This window comes from Leptonychotes weddellii, chromosome 8, assembly GCF_054177405.1.
Source record: "Leptonychotes weddellii isolate Sample4059 chromosome 8, ASM5417740v2, whole genome shotgun sequence".
In the NCBI taxonomy this organism is placed as follows: Eukaryota; Metazoa; Chordata; class Mammalia; order Carnivora; family Phocidae; genus Leptonychotes; species Leptonychotes weddellii.
Genome location: NC_138376.1, coordinates 86970315 through 86996626, shown reverse-complemented (window position 1 = coordinate 86996626; position 26312 = coordinate 86970315). Strand labels below are relative to the sequence as shown.

General features: G+C 38.4%; 1 protein-coding gene across 1 annotated transcript in view; it reads left to right on the top strand.

The window, feature by feature from the left end:
* Positions 1 to 26312, top strand: part of LOC115944346 (heparan sulfate glucosamine 3-O-sulfotransferase 5) — a 256509-nt gene that overhangs the window by 129722 nt on the left and 100475 nt on the right. The window contains exon 3 of the mRNA XM_081828836.1: positions 23567 to 23680. The gene's annotated coding sequence lies outside the window, so the exon portion shown is untranslated. The remainder of the gene's footprint in view (positions 1 to 23566; positions 23681 to 26312) is intronic.

Here is a 26312-nt window from a genome sequence, read left to right as displayed (position 1 = left end):
TAGCTGTTAGATTATCTAGATTAGATTGGATCTCATTGATAGCATTTTTAAGTTCTGCCAATTCAGCTTTCATTTCTGCCCTTAGAGACTCTATGTTGCCATTAATTGATTTCTCCATTCTAGCCATTGTCTTCACAATTGCTAGCCTGAATTCCATCTCCGACATCTTGGTTATATCTGCATCCATTTGTAAATCTGCAACATAAGTCATAATCTCTGAGTCTTTTCTAATTTGGGGGTTCCTTCTCCTAGTCATTCTGTTGATGGGTAGTTGAGGGAATGTATAGAGTCCAAATTATTGACCAGAATCCAAGCAAGATGCACCTGTTTTCTAGGGACCTTAGGGTTGCTGGCCTCTTGTTTTCCCAGCCTGTCTTCTGGAGAGGGGCCTGCCGTGCTGACTCAGGCAACCCTGTTTGGGCAGAGTTGCCCTACCCCCTGTGGCTGGGGATAGGCTCAGTGGGAATCAGTTTATTGGGGCTTTTGTTCTCTGACGGCTTTCCCTGGTGGCTTTCCGCGTCTCTTCCGAGAGTCAGAGCAGAAGAGATCATTTCCAACCCTCGTTATCAGAGCAGAGAGATCGCAGTCTGTTCTTCAGTGAGCTTTCCAGGCCACCCTGTCTCTGTTTCTGTCCGTGCTGCTATAAACTTCAGCGTCCTGGGTTGTGCGCCCCTCTGCAGCTCTCCCAGTCCTGCCTCCAGGTCAGGGCACATCTCTGCCCTTTGTGCTTCTAAAACCACCAGCCGCTCCCAGTTCACATGTGCAACCCTGCCGCTCCAGGTTTCCGTCCCAGGGGCTGCCCTAAAGTCCTTTCCCCGCCGCTACCGGTCTGCAAGTCTGTGCCCTGTCCCCAGTATGCGAGGCTGTCGCTCACTGGTGTAGGATCCCCACGGCCAGGCTCCCTCCTGCTGCTGTTTATCATATGATATCTGCCCGCAGAATCACGGCTCCCCATTTCGTACCTCGAAACCAACCACCTGCAATATTCTGTTTGTAGAGATCCAGATCTATTTTCTTACATCTCAGGCTGATTTTGTGGGTGCTCAGAGTGGTCTGGTAGATATCTAGCTCAATTCCAGGGACCAGTTGAAATAGGGTCCCCTACTGCTCCGCCATCTTTTCTTTCTCCTGGTTTTTATTTTTATTTGTCCTTATGATGGTGAGCTCTAGGTATAAAATGAAAATAAACAGTTCTTTACTATAGGACATCTCAGGGCTTTTAATTTGCTTGTGTACATTATAAAATTCCAGGGGAGAAATATGTTTTGCAATATTTCACAATGTCAGTTTCTCTATGGTCAAATCTCCTTGACCGTAGAACTTTTTTTTTTTTAATGGAGTATCTCATAGGACCAGTATTGCTCAAATTAACACACTGGAAAATGCCATGCTGACCTAATACAAACCTGACCAATTCCAGAAAGACTGGGTGCATTTATTTTGTCATGATACTTTATCCCGTGCCTGCATTCTTCATGCCCATTGTTGCCAAACTTAGATCATTTTTGCACTTGAATTTTTAATTTGTTGCTTGTTCTCCCTGTTTATTTTGGTATGTGATAGGTTGCTCTTTTCCCCTATTTTGGTGCATGCTATGCTATTTTTGTGTTCATATTTATGTGTTTGGCTAAAATATAAACATTCTATATTCCTATTTTATCACTCTGGTAATAATGGCATTAGTATTTTATTTTTTTAATGTTTTTTACCCCACCACTATTTTCTCAATTCTACTACTGGATAGTTGCTTTGTATCTTAAAGGCACGCAGGCATCTATTTGAAATCACACTTGATGTTTTAAGTCTGTAAAATATTTGTTAAATATATACAGCAATGCTTTATAGGCCAATTCACTGCTTGAGGGCACTAAGTCTCTAGGTAACTGCTCCTGGAGAAAGGAGGCATACTTGTACTTGTCATAGACAGGAATATGGGTGTCCTCAGGCATAGGGCATCATGAGAATTAGGTATACAACCCATAATTACCTCACTAATGCATTTATTTTCTTTAAAATAAGAATTGTACCAAGTAGCTGCTATTTTCATTAATCTCTAATTTCTACTAAATTTCTTTCTAAATCCGCATGATTTGCAAAGCAGAGTAAAGTCCACAATAAATATAGAATGCTTCCAAGTAAACTCAGTCATTTCCTTAATTTACTTAATTGTGCATTGAATTTTGTGCACTTTCAGAGCTGTCCCTGGATTTCTTCATACAACTGACCAATCACTTGCTGTATTAGCCCTGCTGATGTGTGGGGGAAAAGGTGCTAATTGCCCCTTAAACTTACCTCCTACCTTTCTCCATTAACTCTGAATATTCCATAGAATAGAGAAGTCCCAACTCATTTCATCCAGAAATGGTTGGTTCTTGGCCAGCTGGTTGGAGCCCTGGGGCTTCCCTGCTGTCTCCTGTAGCTAAAATTATCTTGTCTTTTCAAGGCCACAACCACCAAAAAAAACCTTATACCTTTACTTGTTTGCCCTTCAAAAAAACTTTTCCTCATTTAGTCCTCTCTTACCTCTTGTTAAATGCTTTTTCATTTACAAATTTGCCAGGACTTTACTCTCTCCTTTCTAATGATACTAAATCCCTTCTTTAAAAAAAAAAAATATATGTATATATATATATATCTTTCAGAACACCATTAAACAAACAGGCAACTTCAAAAAATACTCATATAGTAGTGTATTGTCATCACACATACTAAAATTTGTACCTAGTGACTGCCACTTTATAGACTGACACTCAGTTCCATGGAATTTGGGGTCTTTTTGTGGTGTCTCAGCCTGGCCTTTTAAAAGGTGCTAGGAAAATGCTAGTATTTGAGCTGTAGGCCAGGAAGGGAGATTTTCGAAAGGGCCACTCCCTAATTCTTTGGCTTTATCATCGCAATTTGGGCAGTACATTTTCTATTTGCCATTTTAGAGTAAAAAGTAAATACAAAGAAAGAATACACTAAAAGAAGTTACTTAAAGGATGTAATGTCTTGTTCTGTCACAAAAGCCCCACTCAGTGGAAGGACAGATGTAGGAAAGATACTTATACTCCTTTGCTCACCCCACTTTAACCCCTTCTCACAAGCTAAACATAGGAGATCCTAAAAACAGATTGGCCTGATCTAGGAAACTAGGGAACTTTGTTCTGCTAAATTTTGGCTTTAGAGGAATAGGTCCATTTAAACCTGTTAAAGTCATCCAAACAGCCATTCCTTAGTGGCTTTCTAAACTTATAATGACTTAAAACTTAGCATGGAAAGCGATGAAATATGGAATCTAAATGTAAATGTTGTGTGTCCTGCTAACTTTTCCTGTGTCTCTCAATGATATCTCTTGAAGTGATCGTGATCATTTAATATGATTCAGGTAGAAGGAGCCAGCCTTTAGAAAATGAATTTTGTCAAGTCTTTTTCCCATTCAAATGCCCAGATTTAGTCAATGCAAGGGTAAGATGTCTAAATCAAATTCAATTAAAATTAGAGGGTTGATTTCTGAGTTATCTGGCTTAAATGAGTACTTGTTCTTCTCAATATGATTCATCTCCCCAAAGAAGGTAAACTTTATATGTCTCGACAAATACATTTCTCTTTCTAAAATAAATACATAAGGTATCTAGGGACAGTATGAGTTTCTTGCACTTATTTTTTGTGCCCTTTCATCATTTGACTTCATAATTTAGGAGATCTGAATGCCTAGGTGAGCTGTGACCTAGCCGTTCAGGCACCACTCATAATTCCTGAGTTGGGAAGCTGCCTTCCAGGAGTAGCTTTCTAATTTAGAGAAGAGAGGACCTATCCAGGGGAATCTATAAACATAATCTATTTTGCTTATTGTTTGTGTGAAGACACATATGGAGGAAATTTCACCTTAATAGTGATATCAATTATTTAAGAATTAGTTGTCTCTTTGGGGTAATAATAATAATAATGGTTAACATCTCTGAGTGTTTATTGTGTGCCAGGAACTTACTAAGGGCTTTACCCCATTTAACTGCCCCAAACCCTACAGTTTAGGTGTTGTTATTTCCCCTGTTATCTAGATAAGGAAATCATGGCACAGAGAAGTTAATAAGGAACTTGCCCAAGGTCGGCTCCAGGGTTCACGACCAACAGAATGATGCCAGAGTCTGCCTTCTTAGCTCCATGTGACACTGCCTCATACACATGCTTATTCCCCAGCACTGCAGTCCCCCAACACACCAACCTCTTGGGTTCCATGAGATTTTCCCTTTATCGATAACACCTTTGCTCACCAGGACCATCTTGGGACTTGCTACTTATCCTTCGAAATATGATTCAGATATCACCTCATCTCTGAGGACTTCCTGACTTTTCCAAGGAGAGTAGTTTTCCTTCCTTATCGAAGCTCCTATGACTCATACGTGCACACACACGTATTCTCCCTTCCCCCCCATATATCTGTGTTTCTCTTTTAGCCCTGTACCATACTACACAGGCACCTTGTTTGTATGTCTGCTCCTCCAACAAAGCTGATTAAATCAGGAAGTGGGTAGCTTGGATCTCCACTGTCCCACACATTAGTGATTAGTAGGAGCTTGCTGATTCAGTGTGTTTCATGAATGGGCAAGCAGGGCATTTGCCACTTAATCCTGGTTCCATTAATACTGCTGTGATGCTAGCAGATAGAATGTGGAAATAAAAAAAAAAGAAAAGAAATGGAAAAAAGCAGATACATCCATTCTATCAGTTAAATTTTAAAAAGGGGGGGGAAGAAAAAACAACTTAACATATAATAACCTTCTATGGAAACTATGGTTGGGACAAAAAATAATCAAATCATATTCTGTGGCATAGAAGCTCGTGATATAACTTTTTTAAAGAAGATTGTATTTATTTATTTATTTATTTACTTATTTGAGAGAGAGAGGAAGAGAGCAAGGAAGGAGCAGAGGGAGAGGGACAAGCAGACTCCGTGCTCAGCATAGAGCCCCACGTGGGGCTACAACCCACAACCCGTGAGATCATGACCTGAACCAAAATCTAGAGTTGGATGCTTCACCAGCTGAGCCACCCAGGTGCCCTTCATGATATAACTTGTTAAAGAGAAACTGTGATAGTATATATATTTTATTGACATCAAAGTTATTTATTTCTCTTTACTTTGTAATCCTAGGGTAAAAGCTATAACCCTCGGCCCAGTTTTTCCCAAATTATAGAACTCTGAGGTTTCTAGCTGAATCACGTGTGGCCCTTCCTGAGACTAGAGGCAATCTCCTAAATTTTCAGAAATGGAACGTCACCCTTGCCCCTGGGTATTGTACTTTTAATTGACACTTTAGAATTCTGAGATCGTAGGCTCTGGCCTTGGAGTTTAATTTTGAATTTATCACTATTCAACTTCTTCCCCAAAAAAATCCTAGCTGAAAGAAGTGATACATTTTTTTTAAAAAAAAGCGTAGGTCTCAAAAAGTGAAATGTATCTTAGATAGACGGGTTTTAGCCTTGTGTTCTTGCCACTTCACAGTGTGATGTTGGGCGAGATGTTCGCCTCTCTGTGAGATAGTTCCCTCATCTGTAGAATGGGATGATAAGAGGTATCTAGCTCTTACAGGAACTAGGAGGATTAAATGAGTTCCTGTATGTAAATGCTAAGAACAGTGTCTGGCACATGATCAGAACCTGAGTATTTGCAGTTATCATCAAGCCATGGAGGAGTCTATGTGAATACATTAGATATCAACAAAAGTTCCTTCACAAATTGTTATAATACTGTGCCCTGCACTTACTGAAGGTGGAAAACGTTACTCTAAGTTTTAAAATCCTTATCCAAAATAATATCCATTGTGTTATTTAATATTCATTTTTATTTCTGTTATTTCTTATATAAGGACTACATGACAAACTTCAGTTTTGAATTTAGTACCAGAAAAAATGTTTTTTCTCTTGAAGAACAGATAACTGTTTCTAGAAGATATTGAAAATTATATGCCACCTTTTGTTTTGGGGAAGAATTTGCCAACAGACTTCAAGGTTTCGACCTTTGGAAGAAACTTAAATTTAAGCGCCTCTTGCAAAGATACATGTGCTTTTATGATAACCAAATGGAAACAGAGTTACATTTTGCTCACAGAAATTAAGGGGTCCTATTCAGAGAGCATGCCTCAGAGATGGTTACAGGAGCCTAGAGGGGAGGTGGGCCGGCTGACCACTGTGGCAGGGCCAAGCTTTTCCTCCAAAAATTGTCCCCTTCACACAAATCACAGAGTAACTGTGAAGCCCCAGCTTTTGGTGCTGGAGGTCCTGGAGTGAGTGGGTGTTTGACGGAGCAGGGCTGCATGCTGAGGATTCCCCACACTCTACCTAGTGCTGGCATGAAAATGGAGAAAAGGCTCTGCTGTGAGCCAGCATCCATTGTTTTATTTTTCACAGCCTAGCAGTTACTCAAGACTGATTCTCATTGAATTTGATTCTCACATTGTCTTTCTCTCTCCCAAACATGACATTTATTTCAGCATGAATAAATGCAGTTTGAGGCTGCCTATTTAAGGATCACTCTAACAAAAACAAGTATGTATAGTATGTATAGTATGTGTTAATGACCAACAAGGCAGAATTGAAGGACAATAATGATCAATTTTAAGGATATTTTCACTTTATCATAACTATTGCTTTGTAACTGAAAATAACATACAGAGGGGGAGCCAAAGAGGGAACACCCAAGTACATGGAATATGCATTTTGAAGAACTTCTTTTCAGGGGAAGAAAACATGTCAGGATGTATGCAGTGGGATCCTTTTGTAAGTCCATGTTTTCCTTTGTCTTGTATTTTCTATATTTAATGTGATTAGACCACCATTAGGTCTGTACCAAGAGCATTTGTCAACAGTTGTGAAGTCATTTTCTCTTTGGCCACAGCTGCAGTTGGAGGTTATTCATGATGACCCCATACTCAAAGGGCAGCAATAAAGTGACCTTCACCATCCAAGAATCTATTCAAACAACTAATATACATGTTAAGTGGAAACCAGGACAGATGGCAATATCAGCCCCAGAATTCTTTGTGATTATTGGAGACTGGTATTCAGTTCTGGTCTAGATGGTGCATTAGCTCCCCAAAATAATATCTTCACTGCAGTGATCAATGTTCTAGGAGACCAAAGAGCTCCATACATGGTTTTATGTTAGGATAGCAACAAATATTTAATACCTCACAATATTTGGAGACATCTGCATGGGACAAATACAGAGAATTTATTCAACTGGTAGGGCCTTATTTATATGAGGAGGTTGAAAAAAATTACACATGGTGATGATTCCTTCACTTAGTCGGCAGGTATTTATAAGAAACTTTCTAAGTACCAAGCACTGTACTCTCTGATGAGTATGCCATGGTGACCATAGTAGTTATGGTGTATTAACTACCTTCCAAACCCCAATGAAACAACTGAAAAAGAATTATTTTAAAGGCACCCATGTATAAGGACAAAAGCATGGGATATGAGACAAAAACAACAAATCATTTAAGCTGAAAGTAGATGTAGACATAGAAACTGATTTAGCAAGACCAAAAATGCTGAATCCTAAAACCAGCAGTGGGCAAAGGCTAGAAACAATGCAGTTTCCACCAAAGCACTCCCAAAGGCTCAGGAAATGGCCTCTGTGGGTATCTCTGGAATTGGGAAGTGAACATGAGCTTAATCACAGGAAGATGGACTAAAAGCAACACTGGATACCCTCCATTCATCAATTCATCCATACAGTTGGAACCCTGAAGTTAGAACATACAGTTGGAGCCCTGAAGTTTTTTCCATGATTAAGTCAAAACAGAGAGTCCATGAACTTGGGAACCTCAGGGGGAAGAGAGAACAGCAATACCACACTAAAAATAATGGATTTAAGTGAGAGTTCACATAGATCTCAGAGCCTCGGTCACTGGACTTACAGAACCCTGGCAATCAGATTTCTCCAAGAAAGCTGTCTGAAGAGTCTTTGGGTAATTTGGTCATTCCAGAAATAAAAGACCAAAGGAAACAAAGATCAGAGATTCCTTAAGGAAATAGACTAGCCAGGTCACCCTAGAGTAATGAGTGTAATTGACCAGTTCCTGTAGGCTCACAAGCTCTTCACTCATAATTGTGAGTAGACAACAATGGATCAACACATGTTTTATGGAAGGCATCTAATTTGACATACAGACCAAAAACAGACAGAAATACCTTGCAGGAAACAGAGACTATATGAAGAGATAAGAAAAGATTTTGCCTCATTTTAATGAGAAGAGTGTGCTTTATAGAACAGGCACTTTCAGAGAAAACCAAAAAAACATGCCTGGAAGTTAAAATTATAATAGCAGACATGAAAAACTAAAATAAAGGATTGGAAGGTAACACTGAGGCATTTTCCCAGCAAATATAGCAAAAAGATGAAAGAGATGGACAATATGAGAGATTTTTTAAAATTAGTCTAAGGATTCTACTTCTGAATAATAAGAATTCCTCATATGAGAAAAAAAATTAAATGAAGGGGAAAAATCATCAAAGGAAAATTCTCAGAATTAACATGAGTTTCCCCACTGAGAGGGCCATGGGGTGCCTAGCACAGTGAATAAAAATAAACCACATTCATTGGGATGTTTTATAACACTGGGGACAAAGAAAAATCCTAAGAAATTCCAAAGCAAAAATACAGATTTCATAGATTGGATAAAGTATCCAAATAGTATCAAACCTCTCATCAGCAATACTGGGTAGCTAGAAGACACTAAGTGCCTTCAAATATTAGAAGAATCATTTCTAATCTAGGATCTATAGCAAGTGGCCCTGTTGATTATTTGTGAGGATAGGCACACCTCACAATATCATACTTTTAAATATACAAGATTCAAGAAACTCTACCTTACATGTACCTTTTCGTAAAAAGCCTTTGCAGGATGTACTTCACCAAAGAAGAGAGAAACAAACAAAGTAGGATACAAAGTATTTACAGAATCAGGAATAATCCAAAACAGAACTTTGGAAATTCCAGGATACATCTGTGCAGCAACTTGTTTAGAATGAAACCAGGCAGAAGTCTCCAAAAGATTTCTCCAAAAGAGGAAAATTGACAGAACACCTAATATACTTAAACATATGGAGAGATTTGCACAATTAGAAAAGAGTTAGGATTGAAAGAGTCATAAACTATTGAAAACGAAACAAGAGAATTACTAACTCCGTCAGAGTCAGGACTTGTGTAAAGGGGGGCATGAAAATAGTATACTCCATGACTCAACTGAGAATCCATAATAATCCATAATAATAATTCATGATAAAACTCATAATAATCACGGTTGGTCTGTGTTGGGAGAATGGGCTCACAGTGTTTGTGTGGTAAGAGTTCATGGGGTCAGTGTAGTGGAGGAGTGTGAAGGAGAACCAAAGCCTTCTGTTCCAAGAGGGAACGCATTATTCAATGCTTAAAACTAAAAATTCAAGAGAAAGTAATATAAGCATGATATTTACAAAACTAGCCAAAAAAATGCCAAAATATTCAGCTGGAAGAATTGAAAGTAGTTGTTTTAGAGGAGGTGAAAATGGCATTGGAGTGGGCAGAGAGTGGCTGTCTTCCCTAACAAGCCCCATACAGCTGTCTCTTTAAGATACGTTCATTTGTCACCTTGAAAAAATAAAGACCAAATTAAAAAAAAAAAACAAAACAGCCTAGTCTTAGTTGTCTTGGAATTTACACCCTAAAGAGGGGTAGGATACAATTACATAGATGTGTAACTCTACCTACCAATTGTGCTAAATGCTATGACCTAAATTTCTTGTTTAATCTTGTATGAATCCTGAAAGGATGGGAAGGTGCCCATTCTTAATGAGGTCTGTGCCATCCCCAGTAGTTGGTGAAAGATCATTATGAGTCATGAACTTCAGAAAAGAGTAAGGAACCATCCAACGTGGCATCTGTTGGGCTAGAGTCACTAACTGCGAGATGCCACCTGGAGCATTCTGTTTAATGATGGCAAGGTTAGCCACTGTGACCACGTGAAGGGTAATATTCACCTGGAATAACCTTCACTATTTTCTCTGTTCATGGAGGTTAACTTTATTGGCCCTAGTAACAGGAATAACCACCTGGAGCCACAGACCAGGAGAACCTGTGAGGATGTCAGAACTCGTCTATTCTTCTTTTGCAGCCAGGAAAACGCAGACTCCAGAAGGGTAAGCAGTCTGCCCCAGCTCTCAAAATTATCTAATGCCAGAGTTAAAGCAAGAACTCAGATCTCCAAGTTTCTTATCTAGAAACTCTTCTCTACAATTATAGAAAAATATATAGCTTGGCCTGTTAGAGAAGCTGAAATTAAATTAAACAAATTAAACTAATTAACATAGTGTTGCCCAACAATAGAAAACTTTATTTTCTTTGTGCAATGATGAAAGAAAACATTGCAAAAAATAATTACTTTTTCTATTTGAATTTTGCATTATTGTCTAAATTTAGTACCTGATAGCAGCTTAGGGATGATCAGTCTCTTCTTTATAAAATAAATAATTTAAATTTTATATTCATCAGTAATTATGTGAAAATCTAATGGTGATAACTTGTTACAATATTTCCAAGGAATGCCTATAAATACTGCAGTAAATATGACTTGCACACATTCTCATCCTGTTTTAAATAATGGCTTTGCATTTACTGTGGATACTTATATTTTAATAGTTTTAATCATATGTAGAGAACATACTATTGTTTTCTTATGCTAATGAAACATTATATAAAGAAGTATATGCTAATGAAACATATAAAGAAGTATCTTCCCTCCAGAGGAACCTTGTAATTTAAGACAGCATGTGCATATCACTCACACACACACACACACAGTCAGACCCCTGAATTCCCTGAAAGAAGAATGCTTGTTTTACCAAAACAAGAAAGCTCTTTTTTAAAATGTTCACACTGCTGCGCCAGGACTCACATGTTAGTCATGTCTACCGTAGTCAGATCTACAACAGCATTTTGAAATCTTGCTGGGGTCCTGACACCATGTACTTGTACTCTTCTAAAGGATTCCCTGCCACTCCAATAGAAGCTGACTACAAGTTCAGAGAACAAGGCTATTGTTACCAAAGAGAGACTGTTGAAGGCTTCTTTTTTTTTTCCTGTAGTAAGGAAGCTTTGTAATAATTAGGTTAGAATATGATTTCTGATTCTGAGATCCGATTGGAAAATTCCAAGAAATACTCAGGATATCCCAAAGAACATTTAGGATTGTATTTAGGGTTGTATTGACCCTGTGATCATTGTCCACTCAAAACAGATTCTCAGTGATACGAAGGAAAATAGCACATCGATATGATGAGCATTAGACACGATATTAGGCCACATGATATCTATGAAATTTCCCTTTGGGAAGCAGGAAGTATCTATGATTCAGTAGATTAAACAGTAATTTTCAAATATATATTTTTGTGAATTTTACCATGTTCTCTCTGTCAATCAGCCAGAAGGAGGGTTAGCACTCAGATGTATGACCCCATGTCTGTGTTTTCTTCTGTAATGCTCTGGAAGACTCTGGAAAGGTCAAGGAGCCCCCAAAGGATTATTGTTGGAAGATTGCATGACTTGAATTTGAACAGTTCTTCAAATCCAATACATATTTGACTGAAATATGCATATTTATTCTCTAGATTACTGAGGTAAGCATAGCAAGAACAGAAAAGGTGAGAAAAGAGTTATTCCTGCAAGTATGACAGTGAATCATGTGATTCAAAGCAGGGAAATGGAGTGTATTTGGTTGTTACTGTCCCGAATAGTTTAACTCAGGGCACTTGCTGTGGACTGGATTGTATCCCTCATAAATTCATAATTTGAAACACTAGCCCCCAGTGTGATGGTATTTGGAGATAGAACTTTTAGGAGGTAATTAAAGTTAAATGAGGTCATAAGGATAAGGGTCCTAATCCAGTAGGATTGGTGGCCTTACATGAAGAGAGAGGAAGATCTCTCTCTCTCCACATGCATGCACCCAGGAAAGACCATGTGAGCACACAGTAAGAAGGCAGCTGTCTGCGAGCCAGGAAGAGAGAGTCTCACCGGAACCTGACTGTGCTGGCACCATGATCTCAGACTTTCAGCACCCAGAACGGTAAGACAACAAATTGTTTCAGCCACTCAGTCTGTGGGATTTTGTTGTGGCAGCCTGAGCTAAGACAACACCACAGTAGTGTACTGCGGAGATTGGAATGTTGAAGCAAAGCCTGCACCAGGCCCAGTGCAGGATCCCAAGACCAGAGTTAGAGCAGAGTTTAGGTAAGAGCAGGGATCGGAATAAAGGCAAGACTGAGACTGCATGGGGCAGAGTCATCCACTGAGGAGCATTGAAGCAGGATTTGGCATAATGAGTGAGAGCTTCGGCTTTGGACTTAACTAGGTTAACTTATTTTTCTCTACCTTCCATAAGTTGCAAGACTTTAAGCAAGTTACTTAACTAACTTATTCCAATTCTAGTACCTCTAGTATGGAGATAATAATGCTTTTATCACGTAGCCGTTGTGAGAATTAAATGATTAGTATTTAGCATAATGTTAGTGCAGGCTAACATCTTTATGAATTGGCAACTATGTGTAGTAGCCAAAGGCCAGAGAATTTGGGGTCTAAACTGGTCTACATTCATTTGTTCATACTCCAAAGATTTACTGCATACGTACTATCTGCCAGGCAAGATTATAGGTGCCAGAAATAGAGCAGTGAGCAAAACAGGAAGAAAAAAAAAAAAACCCTACCCTCATGGAGCTTATGTTCTAGATAGTTAATGAGTCTAATGACAAGAACCTGAACTTGGCAGGCTCCTGAGTCCCCAGCCATGTCCTACATACAAAAAGGTCTTGTTCTGGGCAACTCACACAGTTCGGGGAATGGCTAAATATATGTAAAAAGAGACAAAGGAAACATATGCTGCCAAATAGCTTGTCACAGGTATGATAAATATTGCTCATTTCTTTTTCAAAAATGCACGAAGGACTCATATTGACATGGCATCTTGTCACCCTTATTCTCTAAAAGCTTTTCTTCTCCTTCATCTCTCCCCTTTAAAAAGACAGGCTTTATATGAAGACAGCATTCTTGTCCTAGAAAGAAGTATACCTTGATCTATCCATTGTCCCATAATGTTTCATTTGCTCTTCTGAATCTTGTTTCTGAAAAAATTTCAGCCTGGCAGGGAGGAAAACAGATTTTTAAACAATTTGGGAAATTAAAGCTTCACAATGATACTTTCTGAAAAGGGCCCCTTTGTGTTCCCAGCTCCCCTTCTCAACATTTGTGGAAGTCTGTGTAAGACAGTTTTGGGAAACTCCTTAGTCTTGGGGTGTATGTGTGATCTCTTTTTTTATATTCATCTTTCCCTCCTGATTCAGAAAGCAAACTAAAATGTGGAGACCTTGGGCTCATAAATAATTGCAGAGTGGATTTTGTTTTGTTTGGTGGCCATTTACCATGTTATTTGTTGTGTTTTTCACTCTTTGTCATCCCTCTGCAGGGCTGATTGGAGAATGGATTTGGTTACAATTAATAAACCATTTCTCATATCTAAAAAACGCATTCTCCAAGACATTTCTCCACAATAACAGTGTAGTGAAATAGGTTGTTCTTTTGTTGCTTTGGAAGTGTGCCTTATTTTCCTTTATTATTTTGAGGCAACCTGAGTTCATGTATACACAATCCAAAATCAAAACAGCTAAGGGAAGCGCTGAGATAAGCTGCCCATCATTTTATGCCTAAATAAAAGAAAGGGAAAAGTAAGAGTAAGTGTTTTTGTGAAACTTCGATGAATACACAATCGTGGTCAATAAAGAACCACTAGAAACAATGCTGAAAACAAATTGGACTTAGTCCAAAACTCTTCCCATGTTTAAAAAAGTTTGGGAGGGCGCCTGGGTGGCTCAGTTGGTTAAGCAACTGCCTTCGGCTCAGGTCATGATCCTGGAGTCCCAGGATCGAGTCCCGCATCGGGCTCCCTGCTCAGCGGGGAGTCTGCTTCTCCCTCTCCCGCTCCCCCCTCTTGTGCTCTTTCTCTCTCTCACTCTCTCTCTCAAATAAATAAATAAAATCTTTAAAAAAAAATAAAATAAAAAAGTTTGGGATTTCTTTTCTTCTTCCCCTGTAAACGCATATGTGTACCAGTTTTGCCCACAATAGAAAAGTAAGGTTATTTCAGTAAGTCTCTTCTGTTTGGTTTATCACATGGATCATGGAAAGGTATGATTTTAGAGTTTGTTGCATTTAATGCACACTTATAAATTAATATTGCCGAATAAAGATAGCCCTTCAAATAGCAAATAAACTCTTACTAAGAGAAGCTCCTCTTTTATAACTAGAACACCTCTCGCAGGACTAAGTCCTTTGTTAGTAAGATAAATTCTAGAAATGGATTTCAGAGTAAAGACCTCAGTATTTGTTTTCATTCTTGTAAAACCAATAAAGTGCTGACAAAGAGCACTATAATGTGTCACCATAGTTAGAAATAAGGCACATTTAAGAGTGTTCTTTATTGCCTTTTGAGGGTTGGATATTGCTCTCCTTACCTACACTACCATTTTACAAAACAGCAGCAGGATGGTTAGATTCATTTGAGCCCCACCTGAATATTATATACACTCTTTAAAAATGTCAAACCTTTAGGAATATTAAGGGATTATAATATACCATCCTTATGTTCCTGTAAGTTTAAGTCTGAAATAATGCTGAATCTACAAGAGTAAAAGGGTATGTTTTTCCATTGCCCTTCATACCATAATATTTCCTATAAAAGAACAACTCCATGTCAAAAGACCTAGCCATTGCAAGTGTTATTTTTTTAGATAAGAAATGTAAACACTATTTTGATACATACTTGTTTCTTTAAATCTGGATGTTAAAATGTATAATACCTCCCATTCAAACTACAGTAAATTTGCATTGCAAGTTCTGAGCACAGAAGGTGGGATGGGATAGGAAAATATAACATTCAAACCCTGGTGAAGGGCATTCTTGGTTGAAAGGAAAATGCAGATGCGCACAGATGACTGGAACGAAAATGGGAAGGGAGTTTGTCACCAAATTGCAGAGCGGAAGGCTTAAGAGCAGGATTCTCAACTCTGGCTGCACTGTAGAATCACCTCGAAGCATACCAGTTCTTGAGAGCAACTACCATGCAAGTTAAGACCTCAGAAAATAGTTGGTATGTCGAAATGAAAAATAGATGTATAACCCAGAGCCTTTCTCTGTGCTGTAAAAAAAAAAAAGCCTGTACATATTCAACAATTATACCTTTCTTTGTTTTGGTGGGAGGCGGGGGTAAGGTGTAGATGTTTTGTCATTTACCCTGGGTAGGCCTTCAGGAAATGCTTTGTTGCCAGTCTGACTCCCATTTCTAGCCACAGCCCTGTGGAGTTTACTTGATTGGTGAATGATGTCTATACCTGAGCGTAGGCGTGCATGTATATATAATGCTCTGTGTGAATGAAAAGCAAATTAGTTCTTTCAGATATGTTCTCTTGGTTCTGATTAAAGATAAAAATAAAAGCTGTAAGTTTCCACAAATGCTACAAGTGGCTTTTTCTTGCAATGTCCCCGTTTATATTTTCAGCAGTATCAGTTCAGCAGTATCTCTTGAAAAAGTCCTTCATTCAAGGACCACCTTGCAACCCTAGATCATTTATGGGTAATTTGGTAGATGATAGACATTTGAAATTACTGTGACAGGTGTTTTCACATTGTTTTTGCTGATCTGATAAAAAGCATATTGCCAGAAAAGAGTGTGGAGAACTTAAATTCCTCAGAATCAATTTGAAGCACCCATTTGAAATGAGAATTGCTATAAAGAAGCATTTTGGAAAGAGATGAAGGGGTGGGGGGGGAGTCCTTGAGATGAAAATACAGTTCAGGAAAACAAATGTAGCTCTTTGATGGGGACTATATGCACTGTGCTTTAATTTATTCATCATTGTTATTGTCCTTGAAATTGTTTGCTGCTACCATTCACATGATGGCCCCAGGAAGCGCCGAAGGGAGCCAGTGAAAACAACTCAATGGTGAACTATTACAATATATTGCAAAATAAGAAATAAGAATTTACTAAAGAGACAAAGAAATACTGAAGGCTGAAGGCTAAAAAATACAGGGAAAGACTCTTTTATATATGATGGCCCAGCGGTGCCAACGTTAATCTGTAAAACCAGTGGCACCCATGTTAAGTAATTTATATGGGAATAAAAATTGTTTTATATAACTTTTGCCGTAGAAGATAACATTCCATAAGCTCGTCGTATTTTTAATCTTGACTTAAGAGAAGTACTGCTGTGACAATTTTAAAAAATAAGAGTTCCACTTATCTTTTGCAAGAGCTCCTTCTCTTCATTCTGTGTCCTTCCCCTCATACCCGCCCACCCACCCCCAACTCCATCCACCCTCCCCGTTAGCCAAAGGCATTTGTGAAATATGGAAGCACTTATGTCATGCTTTTATTTGGTTGGGGTATTCTTAATAAATGCCTCCTGTATTTCAGAGGTGGTTTGAGGAGGTCAGCTAATGCAATTTCACTTTGATTACTTATTTGAATTTTGGATGCAAAGAACCCTGAACCAATTCCCTGAATTTGTCATAATCATAATTTAGTTATCCATGGCTGCTTCATTAGATTTAAGGTCCTTTCAAGAGAATATTGATTATTACAGCTCTTGATTATCTAATAACAATATTCATAAGATGCTCTCTTCCTCCAGCTCCATTCCCCTGACTCACTAATAGGTCCTGACTTTATTCTCCTTTTCCAGTCACAGCACCCCCACCCCCAGAAGTTACCACATCATAATGACACAGCGATATAAAGCAAGACCTTCTGTTCTTTCAGATGTTATACATTATTTTTCATAAATCCTTTCTGTCCCCTTTCAGTTTACCCTTATGTTTGCCATTAGAAGTCTGTATCTTAAACTCAAGTCCAAGCATGGCATTCCAGAGCTTAACAGAGCTTACCCACCTTGTACTTTCTGTGTAGAGAAAAGTGGTATAAAAAAACCCTTGGACCAAAATGTGAAACTTGTTTTTCCAGCTAGATGACATCATCAAATGGGAACATTAACGTTAACATGTGCCAACTCAAATAAACTAATATATATTTAAAAGTAGTTATATTTAACAATGTGTATTATCACCAAAAGGGAAAAAGTATATATTGGTCATATATGAACCTTTCACTCAAATGATTCATTAAACTGTTTAACAAAGTGTTTGAGAGCATCTAGAATATCCCAAGCACTTGTCTAAGCAGTAGAGATTCAACGGTAAACAAGATAGACATGGCCTTAGCCTTCCTGGAGCTTCCAGTCTGTTGACCATCCAGGGAAATAAGGAGGCGGTGACATCACTGTATGACAGGGACTTAGATTGGAGAGAACAGGGTTCTACCGGATCTAGAGAAAAGACACTTAGAGAATTATCGGAGAAATCCTCCTGAGGAAAGTAACCTCTAAGCTGAGATCAAAAAGCAAGAGGGGAAATTAGTCAAGCCAGTTGGGTTAGTGATGTAGGCAGAGGAGCAAGAACACGACATATGCAGGGAATTAGCAGAAGCTCTAGATGAATGAATGAGCAAGGGTGGAGGAGAGACAGAAGAGGCCAGAGAGCAGTCGTGCAGGGTCATAGTCAGAGGGACACAGGATGAAGGGCAATTTGTTGCCTTGAGGTGCCCTTGGGTATCCAAGAGAAGTTTTCAGTAGGGAGAGCCTGCATTGCCAAAAAACAAAAGATGATTTCATTTTGAAATTTATGAACGGGTAGGAAAGCTCTATGTGTAATTAAGAGGTAACTGAATTTCTTGAGATTCCTTGGCTAGTTTTCTAGAAAATTCTTTGACTTAGCTCCTGTTACATATTTATAACTCACTGACTACTGTTTCTGTAGCTCTTTTTCTCAACACATTTTGAATTTTATGCTTAAAACATATTTTATTGATGACTTAAATGTTTCCTATTCTAATTACACACCTTTAATTTCTCTGCATTTTTTTTCAACCAGAAATTGATATAATTAAAAATGTTGTGGTCTGCCAGGAAGAAGTACAAAATAGAAAATGTAACAGGCTATAGCATTACACTTTGAGTCGATTCTGTGCAAGTTTAATTCCCTACGCTTGTCAAAAGTTGTTAAAACATTGCTTGCCTTTTTTGAATATAAAATGTGGACAGACATGTACTAATATATCAAAAAATGACACTTTGTCAAAGAGGGCTTTCATGGGAGAATGTTCTGAATAAAATGTTTTCTTTTACAAAGAACCCGACCTGTTTAACATTCCAGAGCAAACACAAAAGAACACAAAATGCCTGAACTTAACTGCCATTCACAACCATCAGTTTCATTTACCTTTCATACTTTTTTTAATATTCCAAAAATTGTTCCCCCAAAGAATTATCAGTTTTATTCCATGATAACCCTTATTTGAAGTAAAATAAAAGTAGCTTAGATCCTCCTCAAAATGGATGCCTTTCAGACTTACTAGCACTTCTGATTGTATGAAGATGATATGGTTTGCTATGTCTACTGTTAGACTCAATGTAATTATATGTGAAGCAGCAACTCCTTTATCTATTAGGAACACTTGCTGAGGCTAACTGTAGTTCTCTCTTCGGCAGATGAAATACAGAATTAAAATCTCAAACTTGTTTTCAAGGTTTTTTTCCGCATTTTAAAATCTTTTAACCTAGGGAAAGACGGTAGCCAGAAAAGAATGGAAAACAGATGGCATTTGAAGGCCTTAGCAAGATTGACAAAGCAGATGCGCCTGTATGTCTCCCCCTCCTCATTCTTCAAATAGTACTTCCCCATTATGATTCATTTGTGATGCATCCAATGCTTTGGGTCTTCTGAGGATTTCCAGAATTAAGATAATGGTGGATAGTTGGAATGTTAAACTGAAAATCAATAGATAATTGGCTTTGATCAAACCTCATATCGTCTTATTGAAATAGGAGGGATATCTGTATATGTTACACACATCCTTGGCAGAGAATGCACTAAGTCTGGCTCTGGAGTGGGAATATCATTCATTGTTTAGGGTACCAGGGAGAAGGGCTGAAAGAAGTAGAAACAGATGGCAGTTGAGGTAATTGAGATACGGTACAGCTCAAGGCATCCTGGAATGCCACATAATTGTACTAGTGTGAAAAGAAGAGAAACATTCTATGTAACTTCATTTCATGTGTAAGCTGAGCCTGCTCAGAATTAAAATTCCTCAAGGGTGGGAGGGGATGCAAAAGGTTTGAGCTAATATCAGAGAATGGCAGGAACAGATTCCCCCACTAGAAGGGTTCATTGGAGAGTAGGAGGCCCAGACCAGGTTTTAATAAAATACTAGAAACTTCTGTGTATATGGATGTAAGAGATGACTAATACTGGGAGCAATAGATTTTAATTCCTAATAGCTGAGCCAAATGTGTTGCCTTCATCTTTTAATTAATTCACACTACTATTGCAAGGGAGAGGTATTTTGTTCTGGTAGTGGTGGTGGTTGTAAGCATCTCACAACTGAAAATGCCTCCTTTAGAGCTCTTAGTTGGCGAGCTGGGACAGTGAGGTGCAGAGCTATAGAGTGAGGTTTTGCACCCACCCCATCACTACTAATTACGTGGCCCTTGGCAGGTGCCTTCGACTCCCTTGGCCTCACTTTGTTCACCTATAAAATGGGCCTAATGATACCAGCTCATGAGGCATTTAGGTCAGTGCTAACACATATTTAGTAACTAATAAATGGTAGCACTATCATTAATAGACAAATTTGCACAGCTTAGCACAGCACACAGAGGAATAGGATATTCATGGACGTAGTTCTTCACTGTACCAGGAAACAATGGTTAGTGTGGGTGGTTAGAATTTCCTCATATTCTGTAAGCGAATATGTTTGAGAAGCTAGAATTATTTCTAAAGTTCCCAAACCTGCTCCCTCATGGTTCCTAGGTATATAAACAATGTTGTGTGTTTAAAGAGAAGTTAAAGGGGCACCTGGGTGGCTCAGTCGTTAAGCGTCTGCCTTCAGCTCAGGTCATGATCCCAGAGTCCTGGGATCGAGCCCCGCATCGGGCTCCCTGCTCCACGGAGAGCCTGCTTCTCCCTCTCCCACTCCCCCTGCTTGTGTTCCCTCTCTCGCTGTCTCTCTCTCTCTGTCAAATAAATAAATAAAATCTTTAAAAATAAATAAATAAAGAGAGGTGAAAGTCAGAACATTTCCTTGAAAACACGTTCTAGTTCCATTATCACACGGACTCGAAGGCTTTTTTTTAACACCAGTTGTTACACACTTACGAATCATTTGCTAAAAACAGTGGTTTCTCCTAAATGTATTAAAGCCAAAATTAGTTTATAAAGTTTAGATCCCTTTAAAGTTAAAACAATCATATCCTTGGTGATACAGACTGTTAGTACCTACGAGGTTACAATACATATCATATGTAACAAAGGAAACGTCAATGACATATCAGTATTGGGTTCTACTACATATTAGCCATTCTGGATACCCTGCAGTCATGCCTACTACCAGCGGCTCATTGTGAGTTACAACTGAAACCAGCACAAGATGCAGAGGAATCCTGATTTATCTTAATATTAAAATTTTACAGCACTTTTTGAGCTATTTTATAAATTAATTAATTTCAAAATGGATGAAGCAGTATCATTGAGGTTTAGCTAATTATGTGTAAATTAAATATAAGCATTTAAAATAACCATTTTAATTAAATACAAGACTCAGGCAACTAATCATTAAAAGTGGAATTGGTAACTTGAGATTTATCATTCTGAATCTATTTGCACCACATTTCTAATGAATTCTTTCCTCTACTTAAATGAAAGACAAAATGTATCTCCCCAAAGTGGCAGCTAGTAAAAGACAACCCTTTCCTGGGTCATTGTTGTCAATTTGAAATTGACTCAGGCAAAAAAAAATCTGCTTTGCTCCAGTCTCTTAGATACAAAACTGTAGCTACTCTTTGCTAAACCATTTCCAACATGACATATATTTTAGTTCTATAAACATCTAAGAAAAACCCTAATCATTGTAATAGCATTTATTACTGCAAAAAAAAATGGATATATTTTGTAAGAAAAAAATTATACTTTTTATAGAGGAGGCTCTGAGGAAGAAAAATCTGAATAATTTGTGATTTAATTTTTTAAATTAAAATAATTTATTACAACTTCAAGAATAATGAGAAATAACGCTTTGGATAGCTTCATTTTCTATATAGTAGCTATATACTCCAAACTTTATATTTGTAAGAATATAAAAATATATTGCTGTGTTCAGATTTCTGTATGGTAATTTATATATGTTTAAAAAAATAACCACCGGCTAGTTTTTGTTCTGCAGTATAACTATCACTTAGCATAAACCATGATGCATGGTTAAGTGCTTAATAAACATTTGTAGGTTGAGTAAATATATCGATAAATTTTATAAAATATCTTTTAAAAGATTCTCTTTTAAAACTATTTATTGTTATATGATACCTTCTACTTTAACCTATTCCAAATAGTGAATAAAGCTGAAGTGCTTCTCCTTAGCACTTTGAGGCCGGTACATTTTTGTGCTATCCTGCCATCTATTGCTTTTCTGTATCCTGGAATTAGTATAAACATTAAAAATCCAAAAGAGAGCAGTGCCTCTGCTGGCTGAGAAAGATTGATTTAAAGGCAAGTTAGCTTGTTTTGTTCCTTGCGCTAAATACCTGCAATTACTGATTGTCTCATTTTTCTTCTGTTGTAAAAACTGAACTAATTGAAGGTACTACCCTTAGGGGATGAGTTCTGCAAAGTAATGAATGTTGAGTGCCCTCTTGAGTTTAGCATTTTAATTATTCATAATTATAATGATTTCTGTTTATTTGGGAACTTTAGAAGTAATTCTAGCTTCTCAAACAAATTGAGAAGCAGAGTGGTTGAGGCTTCATTTTGCTTTGTCTTATGTTGAGGTCAGCAGTCTCTGAGCATGCGAGGAGTTCTCACAAGCAATGGATCCAGTTTTCTGGCTAATAAGTAGACACTACCAATGTGTGCCATGTCCTGAAATAACCAAATGTACTTTTTTTCTACTAGTTCTCTGGTTTCTCTGGAACTGTTTGGGCAGTATTGGGATAGTGAGGTGGAGAATGGACAACGATTCAAGTGGAAGAACTGGAAATAATGTATGAAAGTGTGTTAATCAGAGAAGAGATACAAGAGATTGGTAGCTGGCTATTAGCCAAGTATATACAATTTTAAAGTCTTTTCTTTTTCTTGAAAAAGGTGTGTGGGGGGGTGCCTGGGTGGCATAGTCGGTTAAGTGTCTGACTCTTGATCTCGACTCAGGTCATGAGTTCAGGGTCCTGGGATCAAGCCCCACGTCAGGCTCTGTGCTCAGTGTGGAGTCTTCTTGGGTTCCCTCTCCTCCCTCTGCCCCTCCCCCCACATGCTCTTGCTCTCACTCTCTCTTTTTTTTCAAGATTTTATTTGACAGAGAGAGAGCATGCACAAGCACAGGGAGCAATAGAGGGAGAGGGAGAAGTGGGCTCCCCACTGAGCAGAGAGCCTGATGTGGGGCTTGATCCCAGGACCCTGAGATCATGACCTGAGCCAAAGGCAGACACTTAGCCGACTAAGCCACCCAGGCACCTCTCTTGCTCTGTCTCTAAAATAAATAAATAAATCTTTAAAAAAAAAAAAAAAGAAAGAAAGAGCAAAACTTAAAAAAAAAAAAAGTGTGTATGTGTAAAAGATGCATATTGCCATTTTGGACCAGAACAATCTTTATGTCTACTATTAAATATATATTAGTGATAATGATGTATTGGGACTGGGCTCCTGCAATCTATTTAGATGTCATATACACTCTTAATAATAGCCTGGAAAAAACAATGAAATATTACTTTAAAAAAAAAAGAGTTTGGCATTGCAAACCTGTTTCATTGCAGTCTGTTTCATTTTCTCATCTTTTTCTTTCTTTCTTTTTTAACCTCTCTAATACAGCACTTTAGTTTTAGAACCAAACATGTACTCGCAGCTAAAGAATTACTCAGGTCTCCTAGTGTTCTATATTCAACTTAGGAAGAAGCAGCAAGTACTTAATATATTCAAGTAGTAGCAAAGGTAAAAATGATTTGTGTGGATAATCATCATACGGCTATAAAAGGTAGTCTGAAATGCACAATGTGGGCATCTTTAAGTAGAGTACATTTAACCTCTCTCACCTAAAAACTTCAACAGCCAGATCAGAAACAATTTTCTGCTGCAGGAACATTATCTGAAAGTGCATGTGGGTAGCCCCCAATTTACAAGTCCATTTCTAATCAAAGGGAATTAACAGTTGCATATTCCAGGGTTAGGCTCAAATGTGAGCTCTGCTCTTCATCAGCAAATTGTTTAATAAAGGCACTCTGGAAGTACCATTTAAAAAGAGAAAGAAAGAAGAAAATGTTCTGATCATCCAAGACATACTTCTTCTTCTGCCCATAACACATTTTTAACTACAGCTGCTAAGGAGCAGCAAAAAAATAATGATTAAAACAAAATAAAAGACTCACTGGAAAATCGCTTTGTCTCCGTCTCCACCCCCAGGTACTAACAAGCAGGAAACAAGCCGAAAGGACGGGAGGTAGGTTGAGAAGAGGCCATGGAATATCCACCAACCAGATAATCATCGCCTGATCATTGAGAAGTGTCTGAATGTAGGTATGTGTACTGAACACTAACGTGCTTTCGGTTATCCAACTTTCGGTCCTCCCACCCCATGGGTTATACATCTGCCATCTCATCAGCCTTTGGAAAGCACTGCTCGGCATGACATGGCACCCATGCACACAGATACACCGCCTCTCAGAAACCCCAGGTGGTTCTCCCATAGAGGGTCCTCCCTCCTCTCTGGGCTTCTCAAACATTCTAAAAAAATGAGTTTAAAGTGCCTCTTGTTCCTCAGTCTCAGTGTTCCCATATAGAAACCTTCCCCGCTGACGCCGAGCCTTATTTCCTGAACACAGAGAGCCTTTGTCCTTGTTGTCCTATCTGAAACAACTTTCCCAAATCCTCCTTCCTGGTTTTAATTCTGCTTTTCCTCCAAGACCTAAGTCAAGTTCCACCTACATTACAAAATTGTGCCGATTTTCCATCCCAATTATGTCCTTCCTTCCAGACTGCCATAGAACTTGTGGTTATACCCCACTCTGACATTTGACAACTTGTGTTGTGTATGACTTTGTCTCTCCTTATGCATGTGCCCTGTGTCCTCAGGGTAACTAGCTATTTCTGGAAAGGTGGGATCTGTTGCATTTTTTATACCAGAATCCAGGGTGAGGAGAAGTGGGCATGTAACGAGCTGCTCTGAGAGAGCAAGGCGACAAAGCAAGATGGTTAAGAACACAGATCTGCAGCTAGCCTGCCAGAGGCTGAGTTTGAGTTCCTGTTCAGCCAGCTAGTAACTGACTGTGGCAAGGTTCTTACAAAAACTTTCTGTGCCTCAATTTCCTTATCTCTAAAATGGGAATAATTAATACATCCATCCCCTTGAGTTATGGTAAAGTTTAAATTAGTTAAATAAAAAGTGCTTAGCATAGTCTAATGCTTATTGAATGCTCAAAAATTGTTACCTATTAATTAGTGTATACATGTGATAGTCCATCTCAGTTAAGTTTTTCAATAATGTCATAAGATAGATCGCATTATTCCCATTCTAAAAAGAATAAATCTGTGACCCTGAGAGGTCAGGTCATTGCCCAAAATCACACGAAGAGGCAGAATGAGAGTCAAGTTGTCTGACCTTAAACGCTGGGTTGTTTCACACTGCACATAGCCTCACACACCATTTACTGTTGCTAACGATGAAATGTATAGCTTAAACCAAATTATGCTGAGATTTCACTAGATTTGACCTTGGAAAATCTTTTCAACGTGCAATGTTTTAGTTAGCTGTAAAAACTTTTCTTATGGGCTAATCCAAATGCGGTGGAATCATAATTACCTTTTTTTGTTTGTTTGTTTGTTTGTCTGTTTGGTTTGACTCGGAGGCCAAAATTCAGCTCAACAAATATTTCTGTTCCCAGGCACTGAAGAAGGATAGAGAAAATACCAAATGGGTAGTTTTGCCCTAGAGTGTTTTATAATCTAGGTGACTAAAGTCATGGAAACACAAAGCAGAAACACCTCGCACGTTTTTAAACCTTTCTTTCCTAGGTCCCTTTGAGACCGGCTCTTCCATGCTCCCTTCCTCACCCCATGTCATAATATGGTCTGGACACAGTACCACTGCCTACAAAAATAACACTTTGGGGTTTGGCCGAATGTGCCATTCAAGAGTCAACTCTAACATGTACAAGCTTTTAAATCATTGTATTCTATCTGAAATTAATTGGGAGAATTTTAAAAAAGCCCTGTTGAACTTGGCAGACTAGCCCCTCTTGGAGTATCTTTATTTTCTAGGAAATGAAGTCTGGTTCTTGTCACTGCCAAAATTCCTTGGCTGCTGCTACTTCTTTTGTGCATCTGTAGTCCTTAGCACTGTGCTGGGGTATAGTAGATGACTGATAAATCCTTGGTTCAATGAACTGTTGTCACCCAAGTGATAACATTAATATACTCAGCTCTCCTGGCCCACCACTGGATTACAGAGTAACTTCAGAGATCCTCTATAGACCTAAGGGAACTACCTCTAGGTGAAGACTCCCCAAGAGGGGATTGGAAGGACTAACATTTTTGAACACTTACCTTATTCCAGGTTTTTTACTTTACATATACCATTTCATTTAATCATCAAGGTAACCCTGTGAAGTAGGTATTGTTATCCCCCCATTTACCAACAAGGAAGCTAAAATTCAAGGTTTAACCAATATATTTAAAAATCACACAACTGGTGAGAAGGAATTTCTAACACAAGTCTAATCCAAAGACCAACAAATGATGAAGTAGTAACGGGGACGAAGTGAGCCCAAATTCAGAGTCAGGAGGGAGGTACTCTCTTCGGACACTCATGTCAAGTGATTCAGCCACATCAGATAACCTCTTCATGCCTGTTTCCTCATCTCGTGTCACCTTATGAAGATCAAAATATTTCGTTTGTAAAATGGCTTTGAAATTATCGTTGATACTATAAACATAAGTTCTAGTTAATGGGTCTGGTAAAAATAGACACCGAAACAGTTTAGAAGCCCCCCAAGTCATTTGATATGCATAGCAGGTAATAGGAGGAAGGTAGAGGCAATGAAAGAAAGCAGAGGCCAAAAACAAGCAAATGCCACCATGCCTATGGAGGGATTTTGGAAGCAGATCTAGAAAAGACTGCTCTAGTACTCATGCCAATCCAATGCTGTGCACT